This window comes from Mustela nivalis (assembly GCF_964662115.1).
Source record: "Mustela nivalis genome assembly, chromosome: 10".
In the NCBI taxonomy this organism is placed as follows: Eukaryota; Metazoa; Chordata; class Mammalia; order Carnivora; family Mustelidae; genus Mustela; species Mustela nivalis.
This window is the reverse complement of record NC_139029.1, coordinates 76,983,023-76,999,251: the sequence shown is the minus strand read 5'-3', so window position 1 is coordinate 76,999,251 and position 16,229 is coordinate 76,983,023. Positions and strand designations below refer to the sequence as shown.

The 16,229-nt window shown below is 39.6% G+C and overlaps 1 pseudogene across 1 annotated transcript; it reads left to right on the top strand.

Moving 5' to 3' along the window:
• The first annotated feature begins 1,833 nt into the window (after window positions 1-1,833).
• LOC309842493 (small ribosomal subunit protein uS2 pseudogene) lies at window positions 1,834-15,515 on the top strand (annotated as a pseudogene). The gene is made up of 3 exons: window positions 1,834-2,777; window positions 4,231-4,272; window positions 15,402-15,515. The product of its transcript is annotated as a small ribosomal subunit protein uS2 pseudogene (transcript).
• The last annotated feature ends 714 nt before the right edge of the window (window positions 15,516-16,229 follow it).

Here is a 16,229-nt window from a genome sequence, read left to right as displayed (position 1 = left end):
TTTTTAAGATTTTATTTATTTATTTGACAGAGAGAAATCACAAGTAGATAGAGAAGCAGGCAGAGAAAGAGAGGGGGAAGCAGGCTCCCTGCTGAGCAGAGAGCCTGATGCGGGACTCGATCCCAGGACCCTGAGATCATGACCTGAGCCGAAGGCAGCGGCTTAACCCACTGAGCCACCCAGGCGCCCACATTTGGTTGTTTCTTAAGCCTCTTTAATCTAGAGCAGTCTCTTATTCCTAACCTCTTTTTGATGACATTGACTTGATTGCAGGGACCAGATCAGTTGTCTTATTCAATTTACCATGTTTTGGATTTATTTGCTTCCTTGTTGTTCCTTTATCTCTTCTATTTCCTATAATGAAAGTTAGCTTTTAGAAACTTGCAGATTCAGGGGGACCTGAGTGGCTCATTCAGTTGAGTGTCTGACTCTTGGTTTCTACTGTCATGACCTCAGGGTCCACGCTGAGTGGGGAGTCTGCTTGAGATCCTCTCTCTACCTCTCTGCCCCTTCCCCCATGCTCTCTTTCTCTCAAATGAATAAATAAATCTTAAAAAAAAAAGAAAGAAACTTGCAGGTTTAACTTTTTTAGGGAGCAAGAATACTTCACAGGTAGTGTTAGCGTGATATCAATCCTTTTAGGAGATTGGGTGCCTGGGTGGCTCAGTGGCTTGAGCCACTGCCTTTGGCTCAGATCATGATCTCAGGGTCCTGGGATCGAGCCCCACATCGAGCTCTCTGCTCAGCGGGGAGCCTGCTTCCCTCTCTCTCTCTCTCTGCCTGCCTCTCTGTCTACTTGTGATCTCTCTCTCTGTAAAATAAATAAATAAAATCTTAAAAAAAAAATCCTTTTAGGAGACACAAACAGCCTGGTTGTCCCGCTTGAAGTAACACTAAAATTGATAAGTTGGTTCAATTCGTTTATCTCAGAGGGTTTAACAGGAAGCTGTGCTGCTTAAAAACCCTGTTCCATGTGACATTACTAACACTGTTCTATGACTTCAGAGGACAGCTGCTAAGTTCACAGTGAACTTTTTGTAGGGTAAAATAATTTTAAACAGGCTTTAAACTATTAACTGCTTCATGTCTTGGAAAATACTGCAAGCTATTTTCTAAGGAAAATTCTAGTCTCACTTACAGCTTGAATCATAACTCAATACATCGTTAAAATGGAAACTAGACCCACCCCGTGTGAAGTCTCATTAACACACTGACTCAACAAGTACTGAATATTGCAATGTGCCAGACAATGGAAAAGGAAAGAAGGATACATAAGTAAACTAATCAGTCTTTGTGCTCAAAGAACTTACAGTCTTGTAGGGATCTTACTAGCGATACACAGTGGTAAGCACATAGTAGTACTACTTAATCTGGAGGGAGGATGTCATTAGGGAACTCTTCTTGGGGGAAGCGATATCTAAATTGAAACCTACATGGCTATTTCTTAAAGAATAAACACCAGGAAAAGCAAAAAGCTTTCCCTTACTTGAAACTAATATATTTTTTTCTTAAGGAAAACATGAATTGTATAATTGTTAACTCTTTTTGCTTTGAACCCTAATAATTTCAATTTTGCAACTTAACTCTAATTATGTAGGACCTGATAGATTGCGTATCTCTCCTGGTTTTGCTTTTCTTTCTGTCCTTTTCCTGATTTTTAAAGATTATTTTTCTGTTCCAAATTATACATGTTTCTGAAGCTAACTCAGATAGCAGTCTCTTTTGCTTATATTTGAAAACAGGAACAAAAAAAGAGTCCCATATTGAGCTGGATCAGGGATGGCTCTAACTTCATCAAAAATGGTCTTAAGGAGCTTTTCCACTTTACACATGGAGGGGTCCATATGGCATTGGTCTGTATTCCCATCACAGCTTAAAGGGAAACTTTCACAATGTCCAGAGCCCTTGATGTCCTGCAAATGAAGGAGTAGAATGTCCTCAAATTCCCTGCAGCAGGGACTCACTTGGGTGGCACCAACCTTGACTTCCAAATGGAACGGTACAGCTACAAAAGGGAAAGTGATGGCATCTACATCATACATCTGAAGAGAACCTGGGAGAAGCTTCTGCCGGCAGCTTGTGCTATTGTGGCCATTGAAGACCCAGCTGATGTCAGTGTCCTGTCCTCCAGGAATACTGGCCAGCGAGCTGTGCTGAATTTTGCTGCTGCTACAGGAACCGCTCCCATTGCTGGAGCCTTCACTCCTGGAAGCTTCACTAACCGGATCCAGGCAGTCTTTGGAGAGCTGAGACTGCTGGTGGCTACTGATCCCAGGGCTGACCACCAGCCTCATACAGAGGCCTTATGTTAACCTGCCTATCGTCACTCTGTGTAACACAGACTCTCCACTTCACTACGTGGACATCACCATCCCTTGCTACACAAGGGAGCTCACTCAGTGAGTCTAATGTGTATGCTGGCCTGGGAAGTTCGGTGCATGTGTAGCACCATTTCTCATGAGCACCCCTGGGAGGTCATGTCTGATCTCTACTTCTAAGAGATCCTGAAGAGATTGAAAAAGAAGGGCAGGTTGCTGCTGAGAACTCTGTGACCAAGGAGGGATTTCAGGGTGGGTGGACTGTTCTAGCCCCTGAGCTCACTGCTACTCAACCCGAGGTTGCAGACTGGTTTGAAGGTACCCTTGGTGCCTAGTCAGCAGTTCCCTGCTGAAGACAGGAGCGCCCACCCTGCCTCGGAAGACTGGTCTGCAGCTCCCACTGCTCAGGCCACGGAATGGGTAGGAACGACCACTGAGTGGTCTTCCTCTCCCACAAAGGCAAACAAAATGGAAAGAAGGTTGATGGAAAATAAAGTTTCTAAAAAAAAAAAAAAAAAAAAGGTCTTAAGAGGGTCTAACTTTCATCTCTGCTACCACCCATTAGTCCCTGAGGGAGAGTGATGTAGGGGAAGGTGAAGTGGTGTCAGAGATATGCTTAAATCCCAGATCTGACAACATTGGTATCAATCTTAGTTTGAAATCCTATGGAAAGAATTTCCAGGGACTCCAGGATCTTTTCCTGAATTATAACCAATACCTTTTTTTTCATATGTTTAGCTTGAACATAAAAATAATCATTATATTAATTAAGGTATATTTGGCTGCACACCAACAGAGATTTGACTCACAGTTTGTATTATTTCCCAAGGCTGCCGTAATAAAGTGCCACTAGATGTCTTAAAACAAGAGAAATTAATTTTCTCACAGTTCTGGAGGTCAAAAACCCAAAATCAAAGTGTCAGCACGGTCATTCTTCCTCCAGAAAGCTTCCTCTAGAAGCTTTTGAAGAGAACCCTTCCTTACCTCTTCCAGCTTCCAGTGGCTCCAGGCATTCCTCGGATTGTCACTGCATAATTCCAATCTCTGCCTCCAGGTTCACATTGCCTTCTCCAGTGCTTCTATTTTTCTCCTCTGTGCATCTCTCCTCTGTGTGTGCGTGTGTTTTTTTTTTTAAGCTTTATTTATTTACTGGGGTCCCTGGGTGGCTCAGTTGGTCAAGTGTCTGATTTTGGCTCAGGTCATAATTTGGGAGTACTGTGATAGAGCCTCACATCATTGGGATCCATGCTCAGTGGGGAGTCTGCTTATTCCTTTGCATTTTCCTGTGCCCCTCCCCCAACTCATGCATGTGCACACATGCTCTCTTTCTCTCAAATGAATAAAATCTTTAAAAAAAATTATTTACTTTAGAAAAAGAGTGAACATGTGAGCAGGGGGAGGGGCAGAGGGAGAGGGAGAGAAGCAGACACCCCTAAGCATGGAGCTTGATCCCACAAACCTGAGATCATGACCTGAGATCATGACCTAAGCTGATACCAAAAGTCAGACGCTTAACCCACTGAGTCACCCAGACACCCCACTTTGGTGTGTCTTTTATGAGGACACTTGTCACTGGATTAAGGGCTCACCTGGATAATCCAGGATAATCTTATCCTAAGATCCTTAATTTGATTCTATCTGCAAAGATCTTTCTCCAGATAAGGTCACATTCATAGGTTCTGGGGGTTAGGATATAGGCATATCTTTTTGGGGTCACTATTGAACCACACAGTAGATTAAACAATGAAGATATTTCAACTATCTTTCATAAGAGGAAGTCTGTATGTGACAGGTAATTTAGAATTGGTAAGTTTCAATGATCTCATCAAAGACGCAGACTCTCTGTCTTTCCCCCTCCATAATTCTCAGCATGTTATTTTTTGTACTCAGACCTTTGGCTTTATGATTACAGGGGACAGCTGCCCCAATTCCTGGCTTCACATCCCTTACAGATGTAAGTAAATATACCTGGAAGCAAAAAAAGACGAGAAAGTAGGAAGACCTCTCCCCGAAGCCTCTGCAGCTTCCCTCTCTGCCCCCTCACGCTCAACTGAAATGTATTATTGTCAAAGGGGAATGGGGATGCCATGACTGCCTTAGACCTATCAAGATACATGCCTTGGGGTACACTGCCACATTGAAACTTGAGTTTTGATAATGAAAAAAGGGGAGGCATTTGTTGCATAAGCAACTAACATTTGCTACAATTTCTAAATGTTTCCTGAATATTACTAATAAAAAAAAGTCACCAATCCTTTTATCTACCAATTTAAGTAAATTCTTTCAACCTTATAACATCTACTATATGTTGGGTACTGTGATAGAAGCAGGATTCTCGAGATCATCAAGGAGCCCTTGGTTGAGCTGAACAAGAGATATGAACACCAATCATTCCAGGACAGCATGACAAATTCTATGTTCGAGATATGTGTATGATACAGTGGGGGAACAGAATAGGTTGTAGCATCAGGAAAGACAACCCTTGAGTTTTTGAGAAGCAGTTAAACCGATAAAAGATGGAGGTGAGTAATGGTACTCTAGAGAGAGAAAAGAGCATGTCTGAAAGACAAAGATGGAGAACCCTGCTATACCTTTGTGGAACTACAAAAGTTTTACTATGGCTGGAGTGGAGAACTGTGTAGGTAGCAGGAAGGCAGGTCAAGCCAGTAAGATGGGTGGGAGCTAGATGAAGAGGATGCTAAAATAAGATGACACTTGATACCAAAATCGATGGGGAGTTACTGAAGGGTTTCAATCAAAGGAATAATCAAATTAGACTGTTTTAGGACTACCCTGACAGTAGATGGATGTATCTGACTGCATTACCGGATAGATGGTGATGCCCTTCCTAAAAATGGCAAGTACAAATGGAGGAATAAGAATTGGGAAAAAGATACTGAGTTGAGGTGTGTGTTTTGAAGTTTGAAATACCTGGCCCAAAGGATCCTTCTCTCTTTCACTCTCTCTCTCTCACTCTCTTTCTCTTGCCTTCTAATTTACATGCAATCTATCATGTCTTGTGGACTTATAGGCCTCATTTTTTGGTCTTATTTTCCTTGTTTTAAAAAATATGCCCTTGGATTAGAAAGGAATACACCAAAATATTACCAGTGGCTGTCCCTGTGGTGAGATTACATGACTTCAAGAAAATACTTTTTGGTGTTTCCCCAAGTGAGCACTTTACACACATTTAAAGACCAAGAAAACTTCGATTTTAATTGCCTGAGACGTATTCATTCCAGAGCCAGTATTTTTTCCCTGAGACATGGCATCTTCTTGAGTAACTTTAAGTACATGTTAATGCTGAGTTTCTTATTGTCAATTAAATTTTAAAATTTCACCATTTGCTTATTTTTGGTAAACTTCCAAAATCTTAGCAACACACCACAATTTTGCAATCATTTGCTTATCATCAGTCTTTCCCCATGGATTAGGAATACCTCCTAGGGAAAAAAAAATCTGGCATTGTTCATCTTGGTAGACCCAAGACCTAAATATTCAGTGAATAGATATTTAATAAATATTTGCTGAATTGGAATGTATAATATGCATCTTTGTGTTCCTAGTGCCAAGCACAGTTCCAATGTCCAACAGACATTAATGAAACTATATTTCAACTTTTGGGCAATATTCCACCAAAGTCATACTGTCACAGGTTGGCAAAAATAAAATTCCATTTTCTCAAACAGTATCTTTTTGTCTTTGTATCTTATATGTATATCAATACATTTACATACACATATTTATATGTACACATACATAATTTTCTCATCTAATAAGCTTAAAGATCCTTTGACCTCTGTACCTTTGAAAGACTGCCAAGTCAGGAAATTTTTCCAGTTTGCCACTAAGAAAACAGGCTGGAAGTTACCTAAGATCACTAGTACTCTAGTTTTAGACATTGGTTCAAAAAAAAGCTCTTATATATTGTATCGACTATGTAAAAGCTTAAGATAGAAACTTCTCCATCCTAAAATTCTAGTCTGGGCACAACTATAGCAAGAGCTGTAATTACTATATTCCTTTTGGAAGCTAGGGTTATAAGGCCATGTTCCAGATCCTGTGATGTGACAGCATCATCCACACAATTTTATTGTATTGCATGTTAGAAATTTCCTTGGACTCCCTAGCTGGCAGGAATCCTAGTCAGGATTCAGTCAATAGCAGGCATATGCAAAGAGATTGGAAAGCTAAAGGAAGATAGAAACAATCTAGCTTGGGCAGTGGTGACATCAGTCAAATTGCACCCTGTTGTCACTAACAGTCAGCTCCTCTAGCATCTGGATAGCAGCTAAACATGGGTTCCTAGTAGTTTGCATCAGCAGCATGGAGCAGAGGAGCACAATTCCTTTAAGTCATGGGGTCTTGCACATAGATCAATGGAACAGAATAGAGAGCCCAGAAACAGACCCTCAACTCTATGGTCAACTAATCTTCAACAAAGCAGGAAAGAATGTCCAAAGGAAAAAAGACAGTCTCTTCAACAAATGGTGCTGGGAAAATTGGACAGCCACATGCAGAAGAATGAAACTGGACCATTTCCTAACACCACACACAAAAATAGACTCAAAATGGATGAAAGACCTCAATATGACACAGGAATCCATCAAAATCCTTAAGAACACAGGCAGCAACCTCTTCAACCTTAGTGACAGCAACTTCTTCCCAGAAACATCGCCAAAGGCAAGGGAAGCAAGGGCAAAAATGAACTATTGGGACTTTAACAAGATCAAAAGCTTTTGCACAGCAAAGGAAACAGTCAAAACGAAAAGACAACTGACAAAATGGGGGAAGATATTTGCAAATGACTATCAGATAAAGTGCTAATATCCAAAATCTATAAAGAACTTATCAAACTCAACACCCAAAGAACAAATAATACAATCAAGAAATGGGCAGAGAACATGAACAGACATTTCTGCAAAGAAGATATCCAGATGGCCAACAGACACATGAAAAAGTGCTCCACGTCACTCGGCATCAGGGAAATACAAATAAAAACCGCAATGAGATACCACCTGACAACAGTCAGAATGGCTAAAATTAAGCCAGGAAATGACAGATGCTGATGAGGATGCAAAGAAAAGGGAACCCTCCTACACTGTTGGTGGGAATGCAAGCTGATGCAGACACTCTGGAAAATGGCATGAAGAGTCCTCAAAAACTTGAAAATAGAGCCATCTTACGACCCAGCAATTGCACTACTGGGTATTTACCCTAAAGATACAAATGTAATGATCTGAAAGGGCACGTGCACCTGAATGCTTATAGCAGCAATGTCCACAATAGCCAAACTATGGAAAGAACATAGATGTCCATCAACAGATGAATGGATAAAGAAGACGTGATATATATATACACACACACACAATGGAATACTATGCAGCCATTAAAAGAAATGAAATCTTGCCATTTACAATGACGTGGTTGGAACTAGAGGGTATTATGCTGAGCGAAATAAGCCAATCAGAGAAAGACAATTATCATATGATCTCCCTGATATGAGGAAGTTGAGAGGCAGGGTGGAGGGTTTGGGGGGTAGGGAAGGAAAAAATGAAACAAGATGGGATTGGGAGGGAGACACACCATATGAGACTCTTAATCTCATGAAACAAATTGAGGGTTCCTGGGGGAAGAGAGGGTAGGGAGAGGGTGGTTGGCTTATGGACATTTGGGGTGACGATTTGCAGACTTGTACCCCTTGGGCAAGTGGTGCATTATATGTTAATAAAAGTAATTAATAACTTTTCGTGGATGAGTTGAATTCTGCCAACAACTGTGGACTTCAGGGAAAGAAGCAGCTTCTTATAGTTCTTCATCACTGGGCAACATGGACCTCCTTTGGCTCCTCCAGCCTTTCCAACAACTTCATTACCTAATTTCCATATTAAATCTCTCCTGCCTAAAATACCTCAAGTAGCTCCCACTTCTTAAAATTTTTATTTAAATTCAATTTAGTTAACATATAGTGTGTTATTAGTTTCAAAGGTAGAAATAAGTGATTCATCAGTTGCATACAACACCCAGTGCTCACTACATCAAATGCTCTCCTTAATGTCCATCAACCAATTACCCCATACCCCCAGCACCTCTCCTTCAGCAACCCTCAGTTTCTTTCCTATAGTTAAGAGTTTTTCATGGTTTCCTCCCCTCTGTTATTTTATTTTATTTTAAATTATTTTTATTAACATATAATGTATTATTTGCCCCAGGGATACCTGTATGTGAATCATCAAGCTTACACATTTCACAGCACTCACCACAGCCCATACCCTCCCCAATGTCCATAACTCAACCACCCTATCCCTAATTCCCCACCTCCCAGAAACCCTCAGTTTGTTTCATGAGATTAAGAGTCTCTTATGGTTTGTCTCCCTCACGATCCCATCTTGCTCCCTCTCTGTTTTTATCTTATTTTATTTTCTTTCCCTTCCCCTTGTTCACCTGTTTTGTCTCAATTTCCACATATGAGTGAAATAAAATGGTATTTCTCTTTCTCTGACTTAATGTCGCTTAGCATAATACAATCTAGTTTCATCCATGTCGTTGCAAATGGCAAGATTTCATTCTTTTTGATGGCTGAATAATATTCCAGTGTATATAAATACCACATCTTCTTTTCTGGACTCTTTCCATATTTTGGCTATTGTGGACATTGCTACTATAAACATTGGGGTGCATGTGCCCCTTTGAATCACTATGTTCGTATCTTTTGGATAAATAGATAGCAGTATACTTGCTAGATTATGGGATAATCCTATTTTTAACTTTCTGAGGAAACTCCATACTGTTTTCCAGAGTGGCTGCACAGTTTGCATTGCTAGAACAGTGTAAGATGATTCCCCTTTCTACACATCCTTGTCAACATTTGTTGTTTCCTGAGTTAGTCATTTTAGCCATTCTGACCACTGTGAGGTGGTATCTCATTGTGGTTTTGATTTGCATTTCGCAGATGCAGGGTGATGTTGAGCATTTTTTCATGTGTCTGTTGGCCATTTGAATGTCTTCTTTGGAGAAATGTCTGTTCATGTCTTCTGCCCATTTCTTGACTGAATTTTTTGTTTCTTGGTTGTTAAGTCTGATAAGTTCTTTATAGATTTTGGCTACTAGCCCTTTATCTGATACAACATTTGTGAATATCTTCGCCCATTCTGTAGGTTGCCTTTTAGTTTTATTGATTGTTTCCCTTACTGTACAAAAGCTTATCTTGATGAAGTCCCAATGGTTCATTTTTGCTTTTGTTTCCTTTGCCTCTGGAGACATGTCTAGCAAGAAGTTGCTATGGCCAAAGTCAAAGATATTGTTGCTTGTGTTCTCTTCTAGGATTTTTTTTTTTTTTAGATTTCATTTATTTATTTGACAGACAGAGATCACAAGTAGGCAGAGCAGCAGGCAGAGAGAGAGAGGGAGAAGCAGGCTCCCTGCTAAGCAGAGAGCCTGATGCGGGGCTTGATCCCTGAGATCATGACCCCAGCTGAAGGCAGAGGCTTTACCCACTGAACCACCCAGGCACCCCTCTTCTGGGATTTTGATGGATTAGTTTCCATTTTCTAATTATGTAGTATAGCATTTAATTTAGTGTTTCTAGAACCAGAGAATATACTATGCTAGGAAAATTATTTGTCCAGAAAAGTTTAAAACTTTCAGGACTAAAACACCAATTTTCTTGAAAATCTTTATTATTAAATGATTCATACATGGTCCTTTCTTCCTAAACAGAATATTTAAAAGACATTTTTTGTCCTTTTCCATTATTATTACCATTGAATATTCACTGAGTATCTCTCTTTAGGCCCCACATTGAAGCATCAAGAACAGATGATGTAGGGCACCAGACTAAATTAGTACTGACCACAAGCAGATATGTATAAGTTCAATTGCAAAAACTTTCACTGTGACAGTTACTAGAGATATGGAGATGAAGATGACATGATGACACGAATGTCCCCTAGACATTTGCACAGAAAAACATGTAAGCAAACAAATTATAACAAGGAATGATAGACACAAAAATAGAAGTATGTACCACAGGCACAGACTATATGGAAAAAGTGGCTACTGACTGTTCATTGAAGGTATCAGGGAAGGCTCTAGATGTGGGCTGAAATATAAGCTGGGTCTTGTAGTTGAAGGGGAGGAAAAGAAAAAAATAAAAGGCATTTCAGAGCAAAGAAGAAGCATGTGCAAAGACAAGTATGGCAGCTGGTCTCTAAAGACAGCTCCCAACAATTCATCCTCTTCCCATACGCTTATACAGGTCTCCTCTGCTATCTGAAAATAGAGTGTTCCCATGAAAGCTTTTGTAAACTGAAATGCATAAGGCAAAGGAGCAATTACTATTAATTTAGGAGAAAAAAAAATTTGAGCATTCCCAGACTGAAAAAATAATCTCTCTTAGGCTTTTCTAACACCTTGGGACACATCTTGCCAACAGATGCACAAAATAAATCACAGTAAAGCAGAGATGCTCACAGACTCAGTTCAAAGCTATGGCTGCTTGATGCTGAGAAGCTAAGTGTAGTTTCCTGGGAAGGAGTTAGTGATGCTACTCTCTGCTCAGCGTGCCCACTGCCCGTACAAGGACTGCCCGTACAGGTTTGTTTGCCAAACAAACCTGAATGCTATTTTCCCTTTTCACCTTTTTTTGTAAAAGCAAAAAGCCCCTTCAGATTTCTTTTGGTTATGGAAAACAGGCACTGATATAGGTCTTTTTAAAATTTTATTTATTTGAGAGAGAGAATGAGAGTGATCACAGAGAGAGAGGGAAAAGCAGTCTTTCTGCTGAGCAGGGAGCCCAGTGTGCGGCTCAGTCCCAGGACCCTGAGATCATGACCTGAGCTGAAGGCAGGTGCTTAACTAACTGAGCCACCCAAGTGCCTCAGTGTAGGTCTTTCTCTAAAGTAATTGGTGTAACTTGAACTTTGAAAAGTGAGAGATACCTGTATTTTCTCTCTTTGAATCTGAATTGGCCCTGAAATTGCTCTGACCAATATAATGTGGTGGAAGAAATGTTCTGGGACTTCTGAGCCCAGGGCTTGAGAGAACTGGCAGTTTCTATTTTCTTCTCTTGGGAACACTCGTGAGACACTCCTTCTTAGAATCCTACTATGCTCTAAGAACTTCAAGCCATATGGAGAATCAAGGAGCTGCAAATGACCCCTCCAACTGAGATCCCACCTGACAGGGCCAACTACCAGCCATGTAAGTGAGTTAGTTATCTTGGACATTTCATTCCGGTTGAGCCCTCAGATGATTGCAGCCTCAAACAGCATGTGAAGCAGAACCACTCAGCTGAGTCCAGCCAATTCACAACTGATAAATAATGATAGTTGTTTTAAGCTGCTGAGTTTTAAGTGATTTCTTATGCAGTAATAGGGCTCCTGCATGAGTGAAAGTTGGTAGATGAGCAGAGGTTCTGGCGAGTTCTCATAGTTCCTCATCTGCCTTTCTTTGCTGCTCTTCTAGTCTCCAATAATTTATTACCTAATATCTTGTGTTATATCACTCTTTGCTTAAAATACCTTGAATGTCTTCTGTTTTTCTGGTTAATTACGTGGTATGACATTTTGTTATCTTGTATTCCTAGGACCAGAGAATGTGCTATACCTGGGGCAGGTATTGGGGGGGGGGGTTCCTGATAATTTCAGCACTTTCGGTACTGAAATATCATATTCCTGACAGTTTTTCTTTCTTCTTCTTCTCCTACTTTTTAAAAAAGATTTATTTATTTAGGGGTGCCTGGGTGTTACAGTTGATTAAGCATCTGCCTTTGGCTCAGGTCATGATCTCAGGGTCCTGGGATCAAGCCCTGTGTTGGGCTCCCTGCTCAGTGGGAAGTCTGCATCTCCCTCTCCCTCTGCTGCTACCCCTCCTTGTGCTCTCCCTCTTTCTGTCAAATAAAGAAACAAAATCTTAAAAAAAACACACATAAAACAACATATAAAGATTTATTGAGAGAGAGAGAGAGAGCACACAAGCAGAGAGGGAGGGGCCGAGGGAGCAGGAGAGAATCTCAAGCCCAACTCAAGGGTCCAACTCACAACCCCAAGATTGTGACCTGAGCTGAAATCAGGAGCCTGACGCTTAACTGACTGAACCACCCAGGCATCCCTTCCAGAGTTTTTCTTAAATAAAAGGACCTTTCTTCTTTTCCATTATTATCACCATCAAATATTTACTGAGTGACCTGCATATTGTATTATAGCTCTAGGAGCAAATGGTTTGGAGCATCAGGTGAAAGGAGGGCTGATCACAAGCAGATATTTATAAGTTCAATTGCAAAAAACGTTACTATATCAGTTTCTAGGGATACTGAAATAATGATGATACGGTCCCTGTTCTCTAGCACCTCCCACTGTAATACAAATAATTTGTAGACAAATAAATATAGTATGGTATCATGGGTTTGAAAACAGAAATATGTATCACAGGCACAGATAGGCAGAGAAAGAGTATCTAGGCACTGAGGTGTTAGGGAAGACTTTACATAGGATCCAAACTTTACATATGGATTCCATAACATCCATAAGCTGGATCTTATGGAATGTTAGACATTTGTCAGGTGAAGAAAAGGTCAATCTAGAGTAGGGAAGAAGCACATGAAAAGGTGGTAAAGCATAAAAGAGATGACATTATTTAGCCCATATTCCAGGGCAACTGAGAAAGTATAGAAAAGGTTGAATCATGTTATGAAACATACCTTATGCAATGCTTAGGAGGTTGAACTTAATACTACAATCACTGAGGAGCAGAGGAGTCTCATACTCATATTTGTATTTTCAGAAATAACACTGTTAGCAATGTGACAGAGAGATCAGAACAAGGAGGGACTGGCAGTGAGGCCAGTTAGGAGGCTACAGCAAGATTCAGCGGAGAACATCAAGAGGATGTGAAGTAGGATTGATAGCGGCTCAATCTCTAAAACAGCGTGACTGGAATACTATGAAATAATTCCTACACTAAAGGTAGAGGCAACACCTTCTCTAAGGCTTATCTGCATACATTAATAGCTGTTGATTAATCAGCAACATTAAGAACACAATCCTTAATTTCAAAATTCTAAATATTGGGCCACTATTACCAGATCTTATCTCCTATTTGTATAATAGTAAGTTTTTTATTGGGCTATAAACAAATAGGGGCCTTGCAATTAAATTTTTTAATTTGGCCTTGATTGAGAGCTTACTCCAAAGAATTCCAAAGTTCTACTACATTTGGATAAGATGAAATTCTAGAAACTTGATTCCAGGTCACATTTTCCTATAATCTTTGAAGTATTTTGATCAGAAGAGAAGTCTTATATAAAACCTATACAATAGCAGAGACTGGCTGGCTCTGTTGGATAACATCCAACCTTGATCTGACCTCAGATCTTAATCTCAAGGTTGTGAGTTGACCCTGCACTGGGCCCCACACTGGGTGTGCAGCCTACTTAAAAAAAAAAAAAAAAAAGCATGGGCGCCTGGGTGGCTCAGTTGGTTAAGCAACTGTCTTTGGCTCAGGTCATGATCCCAGGGTCCTGGGATTAAGTCCCACATCAGGCTCCCAGCTCCAAGGGGAGTCTGCTTCTCCCTCTGACCTTCCTTATCATGCTCTCTCTCTCAAATAAATAAATAAAATCTTTAAAATTAAAAAAAAAAGCGGCAAAAAAGCAAGCATCTGGGTGGCTCAGTAGGTTAAACTTCTGACTCTTGATTTTAGCGCAGGTCAAGATCTCAGGGTCATGAACCTGAGCCCCATGCCCAGAGAGTTAAAATTCTCTCCCTTTCCCTTTGCCCCTCCCACAGCTCATGCACACACACTCTCTCTTTCTCTCCTAAAAAAAAAAACCCACAAAAAACAAACAAACAAAAAACCCAAAAACCTATATAGTACATTAACATTCTGAAATACTTTCTCTAACAATATTTTGTATTCTGCATAACATTGAATCATTTGGGCAACAGTACGCAGGAAAAGGGAGACAAAAACATTACCAGACATTACCACTGCTTCCATACTATATGCTCTGTAATTATACCGCAATGGCACACAATTTGCCATCTTCAGGAAGGGTTATAATTTTTTAAATGACTTCAAATAAAGATATAAAGATTCATATCCCCAGTATCCCAGAGTACTTCTGGAGGGAAAGCAGAATGATCTAGTAGAAGAAACATAGTCCTTAGAACTCCTTAGATCGGTGTTCAAATTCTGATGCCTCCACTAGGTACATATTATTGTATTACTTAATTTCTTTTAAACTTAGTTCCCTTATTTATGAAATGTTTATACTGAAGACAGACCAAAATTTGGCTACTATTACATGTATGATTCAACTGTATATGCAAACCTTAGGCTTATAAAACAGAGGACATTCAGTGTAACACACCAAATAAATGTTTCTGAAATAAGTAACACTGTTGTCTCTTAAGTATACTACTACACCCTACTACATAGATCTTGGAAGTTTATTAATGACGTAAATATGATGTTAATGTGTATAGGCACAATAAAGGAAAAAGCTTACGAAAAGCATCTTGCATCACCAAGCAACTCTGAGCCTGCCACATTTTCCTTCAGTAGTCAGAGGATCTTAAGCTGCCTTAACAGCAAGCACAGCTTCTTCTTCCATCACCAGATACATTCTTCCTAATACTATCACTTCCCCACCACTCCCAAAATCTCCTTCTAGCTCCACTACTGTATTTCATGTTAGTGACAAATAAATACTATTCATAAGAAGTATACAAAAGTAGGAAACTACTAGATCACATGAAATTGAAAGGAAATAGCCATGGACTATAATATTGTTCTTGACATCTATTATATTATGCACAAGATATAAAGTTTTGTAAGTAAAGTAAAATTCTATATGTCTCTATAAATATCTGTATGTATCTTTTGATGGTACACCTGTGTTACTAGTCTGCCACCCGGGACTATCAAGACCTAACTCTCAGAGGTGATGAGAAAATGAAATAACATAGGTAAAGATCTAGTACAAAAATGTCCCCTTCATTCATGTCGTACTTATCATATATTATAAACTATCTTTATATGTGCATTTGTACTATACTTCTTGTTTCAATTCTCAAAATACAGATCTATATGCTCGAAAAAATAGGGACCAGATATTTGTACACCTATGTCCCCAGCAGCATTATTCACAACAATAGTCAAAAAGTGGAAGTGCTCCATTCATCAACAGATGAATAAACAGAATGTGGCATATACACACCATGGAATATTATTTAGCTGTAAGAAGGAATGAAGTTCTGATACATGTTATGAACCTTCAAAGCATGAGGCTAAGTGAAATAAGTCAGACACAAAAGGGCAAATATTGTTTGATCCCACTTATATGAGATCCCTAGAATCATTGAATTCATTAGAAATAGAAAGCAAAACAATGGTTACCAATGGCTGAATTGTAACCATTGTTACAACGGAGAATTATTGTTGTAACGAAGAATTATTGTTTAAGTACAGTATTTTAGTGTGCAATAATGAAAATGTACTGGAAATACTGATGGTTGTACAACAATATCCATGTACTTAATGTCACTGAACTGACCACTTAAAATGATTAAAATGGTACATTTTATATGTATATTTAAGCACAATAAAAGCAATTAAAAATACCTGTTAAAAGATATATACTATAATGAGACAGTATACTTGGTCTATCTTAAACTGGGTTTGGCTAGGATCTCTGGGTGAAAAGCGAAGAGCAGGTAGATTTTTAAGAACTGGACCGGCTTTCTAGGGGCTAAAGGGATCTGCAGATGTGAAGTCAAGAGCCACCTTTAAGATTTTACTTTCCTCAGAATATATTTTAACCCTGGGCCTATTCTCTCCAAATCATGTTGCTTCTTTTTGTCTTTTTCAAAGTATACCACGTGTTGGTTCCAAACAGAGGTTTAATTTCCC